The sequence below is a fragment of the Myiozetetes cayanensis genome, unplaced genomic scaffold, assembly GCF_022539395.1.
Source record: "Myiozetetes cayanensis isolate MyiCay16 unplaced genomic scaffold, myiCay2020 scf3, whole genome shotgun sequence".
NCBI lineage: Eukaryota > Metazoa > Chordata > Aves > Passeriformes > Tyrannidae > Myiozetetes > Myiozetetes cayanensis.
In genome coordinates, this window is record NW_026087521.1 from 22,193,257 (window position 1) to 22,214,539 (window position 21,283).

A 21,283-nucleotide genomic window follows, 5' to 3' on the forward strand; every position below is an offset into this window, starting at 1 on the left:
TATAAAAGTCTAAAACAATTCCTATGATATGGTATTGTGTTACATCCTCATTTTATACATAAAGTTTAAACTAGTCAGGAATAACATCCATTTCAGATATGTAAAGACATATGATGAGCTAAGTCTGAAATGCAGAACTAAAAGTACAATTCTCATTTCAATAATAGTTCTGAATGTTACAATTTATATCACTTTGTTAAAAAAACCCATATTTTTCCATTAAAATAAGAATAGTAATATACCTGAATGTGATGGTACTTGCCAACTAGTCTCCCCTTTCCTTTCTCTGTATGGTCTTTCTCTTGAGAGGAATCTCTGTACAACTACCAGTTTAAGGATGTTTTTCTGTCTAACACTGAAGCTATGTGGAATAGATTATTCATAAAGATAGCTCCTTTAGTTGACTGCCACCACTATTCCTCAGCCCCACTGCAAAAACAGGTAGCGTTGCTGACAGTAAGCGGGGGCGTATCTTGTTGAAAGGCAATCACAAAGAATCAATGTACTGTCCATACTGTTTAGATTTCTTTTTAGTCTCCTCCTGTTAGTATTCTGCTCATTGAATATAGGCAGTAATTGCCAAAATTTCATATATATATATATATATATATACACACAATACTTTCTCTAAAAAACAACCAAACTTACATCAGTTTTGGTCAAGTGTTAATTTGTTGGGCTGAAATTTCCCAGGTATCGAGCTCATCCCTCAGTTTGCCTTTGGGAAACTTAGATGCAGATTATCAGGACTGTAACAATGAGACTTGCTGGATGGAGACCGGTGGCTGGTGACCAGGAGTTATGAGGAAAGAGAAGGAAACCAGTCATGGAGTCAACATGGTGTTGTTGTGCTTGGAGACTGGGACTGAGATGAGAAAACTTCAAAGTAGGCCTGCAAATACATGAATCAGGGAAATTGGCTAATGTGGCAGAAGAGAGCAGGAAGATTAGGCTGACTTGAAAAAGGTGGAGTGGAGAGGGGCTAGGGAGGAGAGAGAGATGTTTGTCAGTACTGAAGCATGATGCTCTCCCATGAGTTCCCACCCACCCTCTACCCCATCCATTTACACTCACCAAACACCTCTGAAATGCTTTGGTAGTGGTGGCACATTGTTGTTTAGATTCAGCCCACTATATGGTTTCAGTTTCCTGCTGCTGGAAGGTATTCAGCCAGTTGCAGTATTCAGTGTGATGCAAGGTGGCACTGTGCTGCCTGCCTTCTTCAGCAGGTTTGTCAAAAGGCAGCTGTGGAGGCAGAGTGATTTGAACATCATCAGTAACAAATAATACGCAACAGATGCCACTTGCACGTGACCTGGTTCAGTTACTTACTTCGCTCTACACACATCAGGGATGTTGTGCTGCCTTGCACCTATCCCAAGCCATGACTAGAAGAAGTCACCATTTTTGATCACATCACTGATAATGTTGGGATCATGCTCTCTGCAACCCCAATTAGAGGAAAATATTCCAGTGTTTCCTCTCATTATGCTCCTGTGTTTCCCTAGACACTTTCTCGGCTAGCAGCTGTTCTTCTGGGATCTCCAGAGGATCTTTCTAAACCCCCCAATTTACTTTTCTATAGTGGTTTATATCAGTAGTCTTCTTGTTTAAACATTAAAGAGCCCAATCAAATATTACTACCAGTAATTTTGTTCAATCATTATCCATTTCATCTTCTGCTGTTGGTTACTTCCTCACATTGATTTTGAATCCTAATCTCCTGGCACAGTTATATACTTCATTTTACATTAGGGCCACTGCTGTCACTATTGTCCAGGCAAATATTGTTGTTCTTCCCACTAAAAATGCTCAAGGTCAGTCATCATTTCCCTTTCTTTTTGGCTATTAGCTATAATGATTATTACCTACACACTTGCCTAGAAAAATTGGGGCACCAAGGAAGAGCTGTATGGACTTCTCCACCACAAATATATGTGAAATGAAATAAAAGCTTAATAATGCCTTCAATAACCATTGAAGAGGTAGATGAAATTCTGTATGATGGCACTGGAGCTGCAGTGAGAGGAAGGAAGAGGGTGTTTGTTTGGAGGGAAATGAACACCTGCTAGTAGATTTATGAGAGTGTACAGTCAGGAACCGTTAATGTTATGAAGAGCCATTATCCAGGCACTCTCTTGACTTCCTGGGTGAATATTAGTATTAAGTGGTCATTTGCTGTTTTTTCAAGAGAGATTCACACCTGCTTCAACACACATATTAGAGCTATTCTGGTTCTGAGCTGATATTTTGTTATCAGAGAAATCTGCATTTGTGAAGAGGCTGGAAACAAATGATGGATGATGGACAGTATTACAGGAAGGCAAAGGAATATTTTGTGTTTAAAATAGTTGAGAGATACCTGGAAAAACTGGCTTTTATCCTGTTTGTGCTGCACAGAATGACATCCCTTTAAGAGACTGAAATATTTCCACCTATGGTAACTGGTGGTATGTTATTTGTTTCCTGTACTCAGTTCTATAAACTGGAATCTGATTTCATGGCTACTAGCTGAAATCAGTAGAAATGTGGATGTAAATATACATTGTGCGGTTAGAGTCCAAATATCAAAAGAATTCGATCTTCGTCTTAATATCTGAAGCCTAGAATTTTTAGTACTTCAGTTGTCCTGTTATCAAGGGAGAATAGTACCACCTCCCAGGATCATACACATTTGAAGGTAAATCTTGGGAAGCATCTGGTAGAAAAAGTTTCCACATGCTGGAGAAGCTGGGGGAGTTGAGGCATTGTCACTTCACTCAGCCAAAGGCTTATGCTTTGCCAGGCAGTGTTATTAGAGTTCCCTGGTGAACCTGCACAACGTGGAAATGCAAATAACTCAATTATCTCTATAAAGCATTGTTTACATGACACATAACGAAGCAGGACATAGGACAAAATAAAGTTCGGAAGAGCTGGAAGGCAGCTGCTGCTGTCCTGAATAGTGAAAATAACTGGGAGATTTTTTATTTTTTTTTTTTTTAATTTTTATTTTACTTTATTTTATTTGACTGTTAGTATGTGGTCAGATATTTACATTCAGTGTCATAGAGTACACAAAATGGAAGGAAGTAAAGGGATAACAGAATGTGATCATCCTTTCTGCTAGAATTTCATCATTTTAGCAAGTTGAATTTTACAGCTTAATAACAGACTTCTAATATAATTAGTATGATTAGCCCAGCTAAGTTCTATTTCTTCTGTTTATTTTTCAGAAGCATCTCATGCTTCATCTTTGCCCAATCTTTGAACTAGACAACTTAAATTTTCTGTGTCAGTCTGAGTTAACAAACTGATGTACAAGATTCTTATTTCTCTCATAGAAAAAGAAGGCAATCTGTTGGCATTACATAATGTCTTTCAGATTAGAATCTTAAATTTATTCAAAATCGAATTAAAATTTTATCCCACAGCCAAATGCAGAAAGATGGGTTTTTTAAATTAATGCTCTATCTAATTACAGTAAGAAAGATTTTAGATATGGGAGCGACGCTCAAGTATTTCAGGTTCTGCAGGGTTGGCAAAAGCCACAAATCCAAGCTAATGGTGGGTTCACAATTTTGCCTCTTCAGAAAAGTTTCCCCTATTTAAGACCAACTTTTCTTACTGACTCGAGGGTTATGTTGGAAGACTTCAAAATTTGTCTTGCATTTATGATCCAAGAATATTTAATTTTAAAATATTAAGTGCTGTCTTGTACTTAATTCACAAGTAGTATACTGGACTGCAGCACATTCAAATAATGTTCTCTCTTTGATTTCCACTGTCATAACCAAAAATTACATTTAAAATAAAATTATAGAATAGGGATTTTTCATTATGAATTGTAACCTTTCTAAGAGCAAGAAATAAAAATCCTTATGACTCAACACTACTGTGAATCTAAACTGCAGTTCATTTGTACTTCCCCAGAACAGAATCAGCTTTGCTAACCACATACTTTTACTCTGGTGTTTATGTTGACATGTTCATACAGTTAATGTAGTGTTACTCTACTAATGCGATTTTTAAAAAAAACACTTGATCAAGGAAACAGTTCATGGTTTTTCTGTGTATTCTGTTACATGCTTAAAGAAGAAAAGGAATAATTACAGTAAACATTATCCTATTATTTATTTTAGATTTTTATTTTATTCTTGCATGAAAGGCTCTCAAAGGAGGAATTAACCCAAACTATATATAGCCATCCTTTTCTACTTCAGTCCTGTCAATATATTACAAAGTGAACCCTTCACAACTAGTCTAAGTAATGACAAGATAAATGTCATTCGTTATTGGGGATTTGTAAAACAGTTCCAATTATTGACAACTTGTGATACTTCAAATTCCTTTCTCATGATTTCTAATGTGTTTTTCTTCTCATACAATACGGTAATTTGTCTAAAATGCAGACCACATACAAGATATTTTTTTAATCTTCTTTGTTTAGTAAAGAAAACCTTCATACAAAAGGAGGGGTTTTAAGATTTCTATAATTTTTTTTCTGTTGCGGTCTTGAATCTGAAACAAATCATAAGAGAAAATGAGGAAAATTGGAGCTTAAAACTTCCTTTATGAAATGCTAAAAGCCCATTCATTTCTGTTGAGTTAGAATAGCAGTGTTAGAGAGGTGCTGTTTGCTTCAGGAAGGCTCACTTGGCTCTCCTTAACTCATAATTATATTAGGGTTGAAAACCCAAACAGGACAAGTTAATTGACTCAAGATATGTGAGTTACTGTAAATACGTTCTCTAATGTGTGGGAGATTTTTTGATGTGCCTTTGCACATCGGTGTGCATTTGTAGCATACATTATTTTTAAAGTAGATTTTATGCTTTTTAAGTTGACTGTTAGCATAGCCTAGTGGTTACTAAAGGGTATTATTCTATTGCTTCCAATCTAGACATAAAAAAGGAATAGTGAACTTGCTTCAAAAGGATTAGTAATATTCAATGGTCATACCAAAAATACAGAAGGAAAATAATTAAGAAACCAAAATTAAATTCTTATTAATTGAACAGCCTGAACAGGACAATATTACTAAGTGGAATTATTTGGGTTTTACTTCCAAAGTATTTGACCTTGCTCTTGATCAGAACTTTTTCAAAGATTTGAAGGGCAAAATTCATTCTTATAAGTTCTGTTCTGGTTTCTGCTATGACATATTGCTTATAGAAATGTTGTACCTTTAATTTCTTAAACTTTTGTGTTTGGAATATACATTCTGCAAGCACTTAGGATTTTCTGTCTCCCATCTGTAAAGCAAGAGTTTTGGTGACTTTTTGACCTTATGGTCTCTGAAAATTTAAGGAATCTGTGTGAAATCATTTTTCTCTCACAACTTGTCTTATTTTTTGTTTTGTGGGGTTTTTGTGGTTGTATTTTTGTATTTTCAGAATATAAAGATGTCCATTTATTTGCTAACCTTTTAATTTTTTTTCTCTTTTGCACTTGAAATTCGCTGAAATTTTCTTAGGAGAGCATTTTTAAACAATAAATATAGCTAGTGGTTTCTGACTGTGATTGAAGTATCACATTTCTCCTCCTGCTGCTATAGTTTTAGAGCTAAAGGAAATCTGTGAGACAAATGACCTGAGTACAGGAAGATGAGTATAATCTGATTTGCAGCTGAGTGAACTGAAGCACAGGAATGAACAGAGATCACCCCAAGTCACAGGCAATTTGGAGACCAAGCTGGGGATAGCACTGGGGTCTGCTGGCTTCTCAGTGGTAGGGCTATTGTACACCTGTCACCTGGATAAACCATGGTCATAGCTACTAGTGAGCTCATGAGTAAGAAGAGCCACAGGGACACTGAAGTTAGCCAGAACGATGGTGGTGCCAGCTCTTATGTGCTGTTTGTCCATGGTCACCTGGCAAAGAAGAGCAGGAGGAGAAATAGAATTAGCTTTATAACTTCAAGATTTGTAATCTGATGGCTGATTTGAAGATGAGATCTGCTCCCAGTATCATTATTTCAGAAAAAATATGCAGGGTGACTACATTGAAATTACTCTATTTAAATTCTGGGTTACTTCTACAGATCAAGATGTCAGGAATACAATCACACTTCTCTTAGCAAGCGCTGCATGCTCCCTGTCACAGATAGGCCTTTGTAATTGTCCTTCTTCTGAGCCAAAATACACAAATATATCAGAATAATTTTAAATAATTAGTTTTACCAACAGTAAACAGACGAAAGATAAACATGTTTTTAGCTAAGCTAAAATACCAAGTTTAGTTTTGCTAGCTTCAAAGTGTTAGAAACCTACAATGACACCTTAGATTTATCCAACATCTTAGAAAATCCTTACTAATCTTGGTTATTATATGATAATATGTAGCATAGACTTCTTCAATTAGTACTATTTTCCATGAAATAAAAAGAATAACTTTGTGTATTGCTTTTCAACAGTTACTGAAAATATGTTTTTCTTAACATTTTTCTCTTCCGAAAGGGAGATTCCTGTTCCTCTTTTTCATTTCTTATCAGTACAGCATAATTTGCTCAACCAAATGTAAAGATACACAAATACTTATTCAACGACACCATTTCTGCATCTACATAAGCAGACTCTTCTGTATCTTTCTATAATATTTGATTTGTCTATCCAAGTCTGCGTGCAGTCCATCTGCTTATAATCAGAAAGTCAGCATAGTAGCACCATCTAGCTTTCTGTTAGCTGCTATTGCATTTCTTCTTCCAGTTTAGAAAAGGGCAGCAGAGCACGGACTTCAGCTACTGCCTTGAAGAGCAAAGTTCTTCCAGTTCTTTGGTAGAATGCTTATTTGTCAGTGTCAAGACCAGGAAGCATAAGAAAAGTCAGATGGAAGAAACTGCTGAGTTTGTTTGAATTTTACGAACTACACATCAGGTAGTTTGTAATCTTTTTCTGATCATTTAGTCACGTGACCTCACTATAGCAGCCTAAAAATATTGGTATTTAGGCTATGTTAGAGTTCTCTGAGTTTTCTCAAAGCACCTACTAGGTAGAGAGGGATACTTTTACAGGTTGATTTATCAGTGCTAAGACACTGTCTATGGAAAAAAGGAAAGATACACTGGAAGTAGTAAGGTAAACTTTTCTCTATTTATTGCATTCATGAGAAGTGTAGATTATCTACTAAATTAAAATAAATGCCCAATAACTAGACACAAAGCTTTGAAAAATTGAATTATCAGAGCCAGAGGTGGGCTTCAGTCATGTCATCTTTTTCATCTGTCTAATTCACAGTTTCTCAAGTCTAAATTCAGGTCAGAGATAAACTGTGCAGAGCTGCATAAGTGATTTTTTTAAAGCTAAGTCTCCTTTTATTTTAAATGAAACTCAGGCTGATTTAATCAATAGTAAGACAATTTTGCTACAGGTAACCATGCAGTAAGGAGAACTATTCTCACTCGTACTGATATTTCTTGAGTTTCATACTTTATTCAACTCTCATGGAATTAAATAAACATTTGAAATAAATGTCACTACAGGTAACTCCTGTGAGGATTTTGTGCTTGCACCAGTGGCAGTTTAGGGTTTGTGATGTCCTCTGACATATACAGCTTGTTCTATTTGGCAGCAGGCATGCTTTAGTTGTATTTTTAATACCATTTGTATATTTAATGCAGTTCTATTCAAAAAATGTTCTTATCCTAAGAACAGTAGAGTTGTATTTCAGTATATCAGTATTCTTTATAATTTATATTAAAAGTACTCCTAATAAGTCTCAAATACATTTAGAAGGTAAATCTTTCTACAAATACCTGACAGAGATTGCCCACTGCCAACATCAGGCCTTCCACTGTTTTGAGGTGACCTGCTATTCATATACAAATGTGAGGTTATTAGACTACCTTTGTGCCATTTGAAACTAGCTCTGTGAAAAGATAACCCTCCACCACTCTTCCTCGTGAGTGGGAAAGGGGTGCCTACCACAAAGGAAAGATTTGTTCTTCATTCACTAACCATATAACAAAAGTACTCCTGGTTCCTGAGTCTCAGTTGTAGCCTCATGAAATCTTGTTACAACATGTTGAAATGCAACAGCAGGATGCAGCAGTCTGCTGCAAGATGATCCCATCGCAGGAACTGTGTGTATTCATCTCAGTTGGGTCTAAATAAAACCTAGTCACTGCCTCTCACTGTGATTTTATAGTGTACAGTTTTTCTTACCTGTCCTGTTACTGGCAAATGGGACAATGTTGACTCAGTGTAGCTGGCCTCTGTGTAGTGCCCAAGCTGTCCTCAGAACCTCATTCTCATCTACCCATGTAGATGAACTCTTTTCCAAAGAATACCTTGTAAGCTATCGGGGATGTCTGTAATATGGAAGATGAACAAAAGCAGACACATCTAAAGGGAATTCTCTCATAAAGACAGAACAATGCAGATAAAACGTGACCTCGTATTTGCTTGCCATATACCTTTGAGACACTGGGTGAAAGATTTCATTGTAATTTCTGACAGGAAGGCATAAAGAAGTATCTGACTTTCAACTGAGTTTGTTTGACTTCAAAGACAAAAGAGGTGTGAACTACAAGGCTTCATTTCCCAGTCCATATTCAACCTAGACCTAGAATGACACTCTAAGGTTTGATCAAGACAAGCACAGTAGCTGTAGGCAGTTCTGCAGTGCTGAAGCAAACTATATTAATGCCAGTGCTTTACCACTCACAGAAGGTATGTTTCATGGCTGATGAAATAGGCTTTGGTTGAATTTTAAACACAGCAGACTGCTGAAGAAAAAAAAAGGGTGTTGGCAAAAAAATGTGAGCAGCACCAGGAGTATACAGTACAGCAAATACCACTGCATATCCAGGAATGTCTGCTCCCTACTTTGTGTCAAGGTGTGCCAAAATGTCATCTCACATGAAGCACCACATATCTATATGGTTAGAGTATATTTTCTCTACTCAGTGAACAATCCTAAAGAAGAATATGTCACGAACTGCTATGAAAAGTATCCTGGCTGCAAACTTTAAAATACTTCATGAAGTGTAGTTGTTGCTGAATATCATGAACTGGAAAGGACTGGCATTTCTGATCTGTAACTTAACTACTGCATGAAGTTAACATGATTCCTTTGAAACCATAAGAGCTTTTTAATAAAACTTAGGAAGAGGAGAATATCTTTCTTTTCAACAGTAAATCTCAGACAGTTGCTGACTCCAAAGATCCGAGCATGTGAGTATCTCTTTCTGCAAGACAGATCTCATGAATCCCACACAGAGAAAACCAAACATTTCAAGAACTTCTGACACGTGGAATGAAACTACTGAGAAACTCTGAAGTCAGCAAATTTGAAAATTAAAACATGGGATTTATATTTCAGCAGAAATATTAGTCAAATTTTGGCCCATATTTAATAAAAAAATTTAAGTTTTGATCCAATAGCAATGGTGTACATTTTGTGTTTATTTAGTCAGAAAGTTGAAAATGTCATTCATGTAACTTTAATTACCTTGTCTTGATAAATTCAGACAAACCTGTTCTCATTTTTACATTCATAAGGGTACATACACTTGTATATACTAAGGTCAAAATTTCCTATGTACCTTATAAGCAGCACTTTTAGTGATTTATGGATGCCTTGCAACTACTATTCCAAGGTGTCTCATAACAGTATTTTCTGTTATGCTATTTGTGCTAAATGCTAATATTTCACTGTGCTAAAAGAATGCTAGCATTTTACCATGAAGAAAAGTGCTAATGTGTTGTCTTCATTTAAATGATTTCACTATTGTACACTTTTGCAAAATCAATTGACTATAATCAGTTACTTTTTCAAAATTAAATTGAACTTCATGAAAAATGACACATTAAAGTGACATTAATGATTGATTGGATAATGATAATGGGTTAATGCAAAATTACTATGGAAGAAGCAAAAGTGTTTATCCTGCTGCTAGATCCTTAGAGAACAGATTATAGCTATGTTCCTGATTTTCAGTGCTTCCCACAGTAATTGCTTCTGAGGAGGCACAGGGAATCTTTGAAGACTTTAATGATATACCACTGCCACTTTAATTGCTAAGAGAAGCCAAGAGAGTCCTAATTGCCAAGAGAAGCATTACTAATTAAGGTGTCATTCTTCATTCATTCCATAGTAATTAATCTGAAATATTTGTAAAAGCTGAGATATAAATTTAGATCCAAACTCACTTAGCTTAATCACAACAGACTTCATGTGAAAAAGATCCATGGGTTAGTCAAGACTGATAGTAAAACTTAAAATATTTTTCTTACAAAGAAGTTTGCTTCATTTTTGCTCATAACTTTTTAAAACACAAATTTAAAGATTTGAGAATAGATTTAAGAATCTGTTATCATTAATATGTAATTTTTATTTAAATTGTGATTCTACTCTGACATTAAAAAGATCATTAAGGGTGTTTATATAGGGTGATCCTTTTTCTTATATTTCCCTTTAAAACTACATGCTTCTAAAGTGTTTTCTTCAGCTCTCTGATGAGCAAAATTGTGCAGGTTCAGTTGTATATGTAATGTCTTTAGATCATAACTTTAACAACACTTGTTCAGTATTTTCATACCTTTACTAGGATTGGGTATGCGTAATTGATTAGATATAGACAATGCCCATAATCAGTACTGCGTGTGTGTCAGATCCTTCCTTAGTTCATCTTTGCTAAAATCTATATTCAGCCTCACAAAATAATCTGTTGGAGTGCGCTACTCATATTGGTATCTGTCTGTTTTCTGTGCACTGGATTTTGTACCTTGTTCTCAGCCTTCTTTAATGCAGTTTTGTCACAGTCTCACTGCATCCTAAACTCTTATTCTTCCAGCATGGATTATTTCTTATGGTTTACCTTAATGGTGCCTTGCATTCATATATAAATGCCAATTCTTTTCTTCTTATCATGTAATATCTAAGAACATATGAATAAGCATCTCAGTGACCCATAGACAGCTAGGTAGACTTTTCTGATCTGTACTATCGAATTTTCAACTTTAAAACTCTCTTCATCTCAACTTCCTGGTCTTTGTATGCATGTGTGAGATAAAAAAGTGAAAAGACCCTTGGCAACAATTCTCAGTGCATCATGTTAGAGAACAGATCACTTCCGGGCCATAAAGATGGTGATGAGCTGTGCATCACTGAGGACTTTCAGTGTAGTTTATGTGGCTGATTCCTAATTCATGGCTATACTACTTGAGAAAATTTGAATGCAGTATCACTGTGAGAGAAAGCCTTGTCAACTGAGTACCTTCTAGCAGCAGCCACTTGTTGCACCAGTAGAATGAAATTAAGCCCTGTACCAAGATGGCAGATTGCACGTGATAACCCCATCATGGAGAAAAAAGAATTGAAGTATGAATGGTTCAAAGCACATGTAACCTGGACTTGTCTGAGGTACCTGTGAAGGACTTTTAGCCACTGATGGCTGGCAAAATTATACTACCCAATACAGAGAGATGGTATTTGGAAGACCTGAACTGTGTTTGGCATGTGTCTCCTTGACTACAAAGGGAGCCAAGAGTGAAGTGTGCCCAAACAGATCTGTAAAGTGGCTCAGTGATTGTGGAGGACCTAATAACCACCTCAGATGCTTTTCTGGGGATTTAGTTCCATCTCTGTCAGGTCTTGTGCTAGACTTCCAGCCCTTTAGTGGCTGGAATATGTGGGGTGCACTAGCTGAGCGCAGTACCTGATTTCATTTAACGCAAGAAGAATCCGGTTCACGTGCTGTGATACAATTCTGCAGTGTGAACCAAGTGCTGCAACTGGGGGATAATGAAGAAATTTTCTTCAAAAGCACACTCCTTACTCAGACTAAGCTAAAAATGTAGATAAACCCTTTTTTCTTTTTTCTTTACTTCATTAAAGTACCTGAAAGTAGTTGGACAAAACTGGGCAACAGCTTCCTTTGATGTCCATTTCAAAGGTTCAAGTCAGGATTCAATCCTGAAAATACATGAAATACATGTTGTTGTGTGAAATCTTACAATTGTGCTTGTAAATATTGACTTTATTGAATTTTTTTTTAAATATAAAGAATACAATCTAAACAGAGTCTTACCTGTTATTGGAAATACTCAAGTCAAAACTTCAGAAAGCTATTAATGTGAAAAAAAAATTCTATATTTTAATTAAAATAACAAATCTGGTGGTAATTTAGTTGGTGGTGAAATGATGCACTAATATTTTACTGAAAATAGGCCTTAAGTTCATGAAATTGTAAGGGAGGAATGGAGAAAATCCTGTGATCTGCAACTGCTCTTTCTTCTCAAACAGTAACTAATAAGTTTGGTTTAAGTTTCATTTGCATGTAAGTCTTCTTCCTATCAAGTAAGAAGAGTAGATGGGCTGACCAGTCAAGCCTGTGTGAATTGAAGGTAGTATTAAAAATATAAATATTGTCATGATGTAGCAAAATACGTGCCTTACTAGGTCCTCACAGGGAAGATCGTATTTAACATGAAGTTAAATACAGGCGAGTCTTTTTTTTTTTCCTATGCATAGAGTAAGCTGCTTATTATTAATACAATAAATGATGAATAAATTTATCACATCAGAAATGTTCTGAAATTTGCAATAATAAGTTCAGAGTATTAGGAAGTTCCCAGTAACTCTACAGCATAACTGAGGAGATTCTGGTCCCTGGAAATTTCAAGTTGACTTTTTTCTGCTTAAATTTCTTTATGTTACTATTACATTTTGCCCATAGCTTTGCAAAAGTATCATTCATAACAAAATCTGAATTTTAGTTTTCCTTAAATTTGCTGCTCTCTAAGTGCACCCAAATATGCTGACAGAATCATTGGGATGAAATTGCATGCAAGTATTATATATACTAGATTATATTTGTTTATTTTGTACTATATGTTTATTTATTACATACTAAACTTTTTAACTTTTTGCTATCTAAGTTCTTTTTAAAAGTTGTCTAGAACCTTCCCTTATATGCATGAGTTGGTAGTAATGAAGATGTAACTGATTGTGATATTCATAATAACATTATTATTGTACATAGTCACCTAAGCAATATTTTTATTTTCCCAGAGTTCGAGACCAAGCATCATTGAATTAATTGTTTTAGATGTTTTTTATGTTGCGTTACTCCACTACAAATGAGCATAGCACACATATCATGTAGATGAAAGATGCATTTTACTTAGTAGACTTTTGTCAGGCGATCTGACTTGTTTCTTGATACCATACGCTAATCTGTGAATTTAGGAGAGAGTTATTTTCACCTGACATACATTGACATTGCATATGGACTGTCTTGGCCTGGCATTATTTCTATACAGACACTGCCAGTACTATTAGCTGCAAGGATGGGGGCATGCCACCTACCTTATGTACTTCTGTCTCTTACCCTATCCATCTGTACTTGTAGGAAGGTAAAATTCACCTATTCTTTGTCTTTTTGAATATAAGCAGTTGCAAAATCAAAGGTAGTTATGACAGAAAAAATAATTTTAAATACTAATAGTATGTAACCAATCTAATTCTTCCTATGTGTCCCTGGGTCTGAGAGTGGATTTCAACTCATAATACACTATTCTGTATGGGAAAAAATAGTTCTAACACAATATTGCGTGTAAAAGCAGAGGTAATTTTTTTAAAATTCAATTAAGTGGGTTTGAGTTTTTTCCTCCACAGTAGTATAATTTCAATTATTGCAGTGTTGCATTTATTTCAACATAATAGCACAGTCCTTGTGGCCCTGCACTACTCTTGCTTTGCTCAAATAGTATATTTGTCACAGCCAGCTCTCTTTAAATAGTCCGTGTCCTGTTAGATGTCAACACAATTGTGTTAGCAGTTCAATACTGTACTGTTTCGTCAGGGTCCTTGAGTACATCTCACATCCTCAAATAGGCATCACTTTGGCAGGCTGGCAGTTTCTGCACTGTCATCATTCTGGTGATACTTTCATACGGAGTTGGCTCACTCTGTCTTTTTCTTTAAATAAAACCTGTAGAGTTCACCCTGCACTACAAATAGCCTTTTCTGCATGCTTACTGTCACAAACCTGTTTTAATTTAATCCCATCCTAAATTAACTTTGTGCTTGTTCAGTGATGTAGTATTGCTTTTTATAGTCTGTGAGGTTTGGGGTTATTTCACTTTATGTGTAAAGGATAAAAGAGAGCAGGTAAGTGAATCATAGAATCATAGAATGGTTTGAGTTGTAAGGAACCCTGACAGGAACACCTCTCACCAGACCAGGTTGCTCAAAGCCCTGTTCAACCTGGCCTTGTACACTGCAAAGAATGGGGCATCCATGGCTTCTCTGGGCAACCTGTTCCAGTGTCTCACCATCCTCACAGTGAAGAATTTCTTCCTAATGTCTAATCTAAACCTACCCTCCTTTAGCTTAAAGCCATTACCTCTTGTCCTATCATTATATACCCTTGTAAAATCTCCTTCCCCAGCTATCTTTTAGGTTTCTTTTAAGTTCTGGAAGGCTGCTCCAAGGTCTCCTCAAAGCCTTCTTTTCTGCAGGCTGAACAACCCCAACACTCTCAGCCTGTTGTCATAGGAGAGTTGCTCCAGAACTCTGAGCATCTTTGTGGCCCTCCTCTAGACTTGCTCCAGCAGGTCCATATCCTTATGCTGGCGACTCCAGAGCTGGACACAGTATTCCACATTCATGAAAAATGCAGGCATGTTAAATGCTGTACATGATTTTTCTTTGGACCAACAGACAGAAGAGACCTCTAAGATTATCTTTGATGCTGCTGCCTGCATGGAGTGGACTGAGGACAAATTGGCAGGAAAAGTGTTCTGGTAGGTGTAGGTTTGAGTTCCACCAAGTCTCCATCAGGGTCAGACCAGCTTCCCCGTTTCTTACCACATAATGTTATAAGATTCCCAACCCAAAACTGCCATCTGCTTTTCTTCAGAGTTTGTTCCAAAGATGAAAATTGGTGTGTTTCTCATGAGAGAAGTGTACATAATCCTAACTAGTTACCCTTGTTCAGTAAATCAGTGGCTTAGAAGTTACTATTTATTATGTGTTCTTGCAGTTGCGGTTTTAACTGCTGATTTAAATTTTGAGATAATTTGAAGTTCAGTCTTAAGTGGAATGCACCATATCATATAGACCAAGTAGAAGAGAATAAGAAACTTGGCTCAGGTTGTAGTAGTGCTGATGGGGATAAGTCTGCCTGAGGATGTGCTCCCCTCACAGTTGGACAGCTGATGGCCAGCCTCTTTTCTGAAACTGAATGTTTGTAGCTTCTTTAGCCTTTTTCATCTTGTTGTAAGTCTTGGCTTTGAAGGACAAGCTAAGATCTGAAGGAAGGGTCTGAAGACTTAGACTACGGAATGATTCCTTTTAGATTAAGAGCAATAGGCTAGGAACCAATACCACATGACATGGGCATAGGATGTCATTTTACAAATCTTTCAGTCAAGCCATTTGGAAACATATTCTGAGTAATGAATGCATCCAAATGAAATTGGAGGTATTATGCAAGCAACACAACTGGGACTGATATGAAATATTAAAAATATTACCTGTAGCTGAGAACACATGCTAGGCTACAACCTCTAAAAATGTTAAAGATGTTGCAGTTGCTTTTTTTAATTCACTATTTGTGAAAATGAAAAAGCCTTAGAGGAGAGGCTTACAATTTGTGTAAATTCAGCTTTACCATTATTTTGTATGTTGAGAAGCAATGGATCCACTTGTAAACAGGAAATAACTGATCCTTAGATTAGAATTGTATGATTAAGTTAATAAAGTAATCATATAATATAAAATTTTATTGCCATTATAGAATGTGAGCGTTCAACTTAATCACAAATGCTACATTCATTTTTAATTGAGCTGTATGTATTCTCCTTAATGGAAGGCTTGAGGTTTTTTTCTTGCACTCTCAATATATTTTAATTGAGCACCTGATTCCTGCCTCCAACACATTAACATCTGGACACTACCTTTTATGCATATAGATACACTGATTAAAACTCAGCAGAAAAGCAGATAATAGGAAACCAAAAAAAACAACATTATGGAACACTTTCAGCCGTAATTTTTTATTATATATTGAGAAGCTTTTAATTACCTTACTTCATTTAATTAGTCCTGCTACTTAGGTCAGTTGGGTTTTTATTGATATGCCATGTTAGCAACTTCACTAATTGGCACAAAATGGCGTGTGACTATACTAAATATCTTGTCTTTCTTGTCCAAAAGAATTTCTTACAATTTTTTTGGAATTCTGAGACTTATTTTTTGTTTCAAAGTCTTTTCAACAATATATAAAATTTTTTTTGACAGAGTGACTTGATTTAAAATTTAGCATTTCACTTTTTGTTTTTGTTTCTGAGTTAAAGACAAAAAAGATTCTAAAAAAAAGTGTTTACTTCTCAATGCTATATTTTAGCATCAGAAAATAACACTACCTTTTGTAGCTTTTAAAATTTTAGTCTGTCTTCAGAAAGAAAAGTGTATTTTAAAACATTATCATTAAGACTTTAAGCATAATTTGAGCATTTACAAATTTAATCTGGAAGAAAATCAGCAGTGCTGTGTCACTCCAGCTGTTGTACTTTAGTGGTTTTGGGATCTGTTCTGTACTGGTTTGTTTTAAACCAGTGAGTTAACAAATCTGGCAACTCTGACTATAGATGAGCTCAAGTTAAATAAACATTTTAGTGCATAATATTAACTTCTGGTTAATTAGTAACAGAGCTTATGAGAACAGAGACTTTATGGAAATGTAATTATCAAAAAAGATTTTTTTTTTTCTGCATGAGATAATTTCTTTGAATAGTTGATTATAGACCTCTCCTTAATTTAGATTATTCTATGCCGCACCATCTTTTATATTTTTCTTTAAAGATGTAATGTATTTATTACTCACTGATTTCTCAAGATGTATTTGGTGTCTCTGTATCAGGCAAAAAAAGATTACAATTTAACTAATAGCACTTTTTTGGTTTACCAAATACTGATACTTTTGTAAATAATTTCTATGCTTTTTGAGTTGTTGGGTAATCTTTCTAATATATGTGTTCAACTGTGTTGGCACTTCAACAGATAAATTTCTCATTATGCAATCAGCCTTCTCCCCCTAACTTGAGAATAAATGTATTATTAATATGTATGACTGTGCTCCCACAGAGACACAATTTGTGAAATAATATGACATTCTACTTATTTAAAATACTAATTTTAAAATTATTTGAAATACAGATTTTACAATCCTTTCCCTGAAGTTTAACTTAACCACTTTTTGTAATTACACAGTGACATTTTCTTTCCTCTTCAAATCTGTCACAAGCAGGTAGCAGGGATCAATTTGAGCTAGATTTTCTTAGTCTGGGCCATGGCATTATATGTATCCTGACAACCACAGGAGGGCAGCATGGTTCAATTAAGGGAGAAGATGCAATATGATTATATTCCAGAAGCTAAATTAATCTCTCTTCTATTTTCTCTTAGATTTTATGAATTTCATTTTTTAAAAATTTTTATGTAACAGCAATTTTAGAGTTGAATATCACTGTAGTATTGCAATTTTAGGTAGACAGTTACTTGTCACAGCAATCCTGTGCAGCAGCAATGGGCTGACCCCAGGAGATGGCTCTGGTGTTCCCTCACAGGTATTAAATTCTGTATTCCTGAAGTCCTTCTACAGCTCCGGTAGAATAACAGCTCCTGTTTAATAACTCCAGAGGAGGGGCAGAGTTTTTAATGTTTTATTTTCTGCGTATTGTTACAATAAAGAACTTCTGACAAATCCAAGCTTATATCTTTCTTGCATAGCACTTTTTTTTCCCCCTAACCACCACCCAAACCATTTTAGGAATTTTTTTTCCTAATTATATTAATCCATTTTAAAAATCCTACGTTCCATGAAGGAATACTTAAGTAACTTTCTCAAAGGGGGTATATTTTTCAGTGATGCATTTCTGTTGTTTTCTATAGTAAGTCCTGTGGAATTCAGTTTTAGATTGTTTGCTTCTATGTGGCATTTTCAAGGATAAACATCCAATCACCTTCATGGTTCTAGTTCGAATTACTGTACACTGGAAGCTGTCTCTTCTAGTGCCACAAAACACTTGCTAAATATTACCAGTGGGTGCCAGCTTCAGAGTGAACAAAGAGAGCTGCTTCCAGGCACAGGTAGTTGAGATGTAGAACTGTGCTACTAGCAGTAGATTTTGAAAGTTTAAAATGTTTAAGAAAAACATGATGGAAATAAATTTAAACAAAATCCATTAAAAAGTTATAAACACAGAGACAGCATTTCTAGGTAAAGAAACTCCTAGAGACAGTAATAGCATGAGTATATGAGAAATTTCTGGGGTTGTATAACTGCATACTTCCCTCCACATCCCCATGATAACAAGGTATAGGCCTGGCTTTTGGGTGGCCACTTCCACATTCTTTTGGAGAGAAGTTTCTTCAAAAGAGACAAAGTGACATGGAGTCAGAAGACTTTTTGTTTCTTTGGCATCTTTAAAATTCTACATGTGTTCTGTATAAAAAATTTCTTTAAAATGGATACTTTAAGGGAACTGATTTGCTGGGTCATACTATGAAAGCTTTCTTCCTTGTTTTTACCTTTGTATTGTCATCAAAAGATAGCCAGGAGTATAAAAGTATTTTTTTTACTCTAACTTTTGATGAAAGGATCACTTATAGATGTTGTTCTGCACCGCTCGGTTTCCTGAGGCAGAATGACTCTATCAGAATGTTATATTAACCTTGCTGTTTTGGACCAAATGTCCATATAACCTGATATCACATCTCCCACTGTGACCAACAGCAGATGACTGAGAAAGTTTATAAGAGTAATCTCAGTACTCTTCCAGACTCCACCCATCTGCGACCAAGGAGTTTCTGAGCATATTATGACTCTGCATATACAAATATTCAATACAATTAATATTTTTTTTTCCTCAGCCTATCCAGGAATGCCTAAAATGCACAATGAAATTTAACTAATTTGCCTTCATGGAAACAAGCCATAACAGTTGCATTGCTGTATGAGAGTGGAAATTAATGTCTGGCACTGTTCCTACATTCCTTAAAGAGTGATAGAGATGTGATGGAGACAGTCCATACCACTGATATGCAGGCAGTATTATGTTTTTCTGCTACTGTATGTTGGGTGGAAAGAGAAGTGGTATTCATAGGTTCCAATGTTTACACTAAGTCTTCTAGATTAAAAGAGAGTCTTTCAGTGCACGAAGTGTCATAATTTTAAACCAGAAGAAAATAACATAGTTCCTGTCCCAGGTTGGACTTGGCTCACAGCCAAGTGCCTGGACCACAGGGACAAAACCTTCCCCTTCCCTCTCCCTCTCTCACAGCAGACCGAAAAGATCACGAAAAAAATCAAAAGAACCCAAACCAAACTGAATTTCAAGTGAAACACATTTATATATATAAATAGAATTATATACAATATAACACCCACAGGGAACCTCTCCAAAAATGGAAAAGGAAGGGAAAGGGAAAAAGGGAAAAAAGGATAAAAAGCGAACACTTCCCTCAAGAGAACAGCGAACTGCACCAAACAACTGCGGCACTCTCTGCCTCTCAAGGCCAAGTAGGCGCACCAGGCCTCACTCCTTCGCCCCAGCAGAGCGACAGCAAAGAACCTTCACCTTCGGTCCGCCGGAAGAAAGAGGAACGAGAGCTTCCTCTCTCTTCTTATTTATACTCTTGCTTACGTAAAAATCTTATGGAATACTGGGAACATGACCTTGGTTCCTTGGTTACAACCTGGTCACCCAGGAAGGCCTAGACCCAAAACCACTACAGTTCCCAATAAAAAACTTTTTACTTCTTCATCATGGAGAGACTGTATATGAATTCCAGGAAGGTAACTGCATTTACTCGGCTTTTGCTCTAGCACTTTTCATTCTGGATGGCTCTGTAATAGCACAGCTAAAAGGAATTGTTTTCTGACAAATGTGCCAAACATTTTGAAATCTTTACAGTCAATGTAGTTTGTTATCAACTGCATTGTCATGAATGTCGCATTATCAACTTTTCATGATGCCTAGGTACAGAAAACCTCCTTCATATATGTCTTTGCAGGCAACTAATTACAATGGTTAAATTTGGAGTCTTTTCACCGTAAGGATGTGGTAGAGCTCATGGAAACAGAAGAGTGCTTCCAAAGGGTATCTGCAAAGTTCTGAAGATGAAATATACCACAAGCAGTCTGGATCCATGCAAGGTGCAGGGGAAACATATTCACTGAAAGTGACATAGTGGATTGCAAAGACAAACATATTTAATTTACTGCTTCCCTTTGAAACAATTTCTTTTCACTTTTTTTTAATTCATAAATGAGTTGCATGTTTTGACACACAGAGTTTAAAAGACTGATCAACTTTACAGGCTTCTGAAATGCATTTTCCAGTGTCTGGAAGATAAGGGCTGTTGTGAGACTTTCCTGGGTGTTTTTTCTGGTGCACTAGGACCTCAAGTCTTGCTCTTTTCCACTTTGGTTTCTCTCCCACAGAAGTTAATGTGGTAATACTAACCTCCTGCACTGGACATGTTTTGAGGAGTAATTGCTTGGTTTATAAAGCACTCCTCAAGTGTCAAGCAATGTTCCTATTAAGGGAACAATGCTATGTAAGTGAGGACTTGGTAAACTGATTTGTTTCAAATCTTTGGTGATGTTTTTAAATGGTGTTTTTAATTGAATTATTTTAGGGATTTTAAAAAAAAATTCAGCTGTCAAGGATTTTAAATATTAGTTTTAAAACATCATAACATTTTGAATAAACATATTCTGTGTGCACAAATTAAAGGAAGGTGCTAGATTGATTCAATATCATAATTTTTGTGCTTCTTTTCAAATCACAAATAGGGATACCAGGTGTAACATACCTTCTCATGCATTTGCTAGATCAGACATACCCCTTTAGGCTAATTCATAAGTACTTTAAAATACCTATTCACGATGATGACAACAAATGTTTTGAAAATACTTAGAATTTACAATCTTCAGGATGAAAAATGTATACATCTTCTTCTTTTATGTTATATTACAAAAAAAATAGCTCTGCTGAGGTCTGTATTCTTTATGAAATTAAAATTATATCAATTCAAAAGTACCAGTGAAAAGAAATACATGAAATACATAACCACCCAGAGATAATCAAAACCAATTTTCACTACTAAGAGAGTTCATGCTTTCACTGGCCTCCGCCACCAAAGTTTTCAACGCCTTTTTATTGTTTCCATGAGTGGATGTATATGACCTGGAAACAAAAGTAAATCTTTCAAACTAACAGGTCCTTCATTTAGACTTCCTAGATCACAAATAATATCACTCCCTGACTGGAAAAATGGTCATCAGTTT

At 35.8% G+C, this 21,283-nt stretch overlaps 1 protein-coding gene across 2 annotated transcripts in view; it reads left to right on the forward strand.

Moving 5' to 3' along the window:
- Window positions 1–21,283, forward strand: part of CADPS2 (calcium dependent secretion activator 2) — a 299,634-nt gene that overhangs the window by 159,415 nt on the left and 118,936 nt on the right. The window lies entirely within an intron of this gene.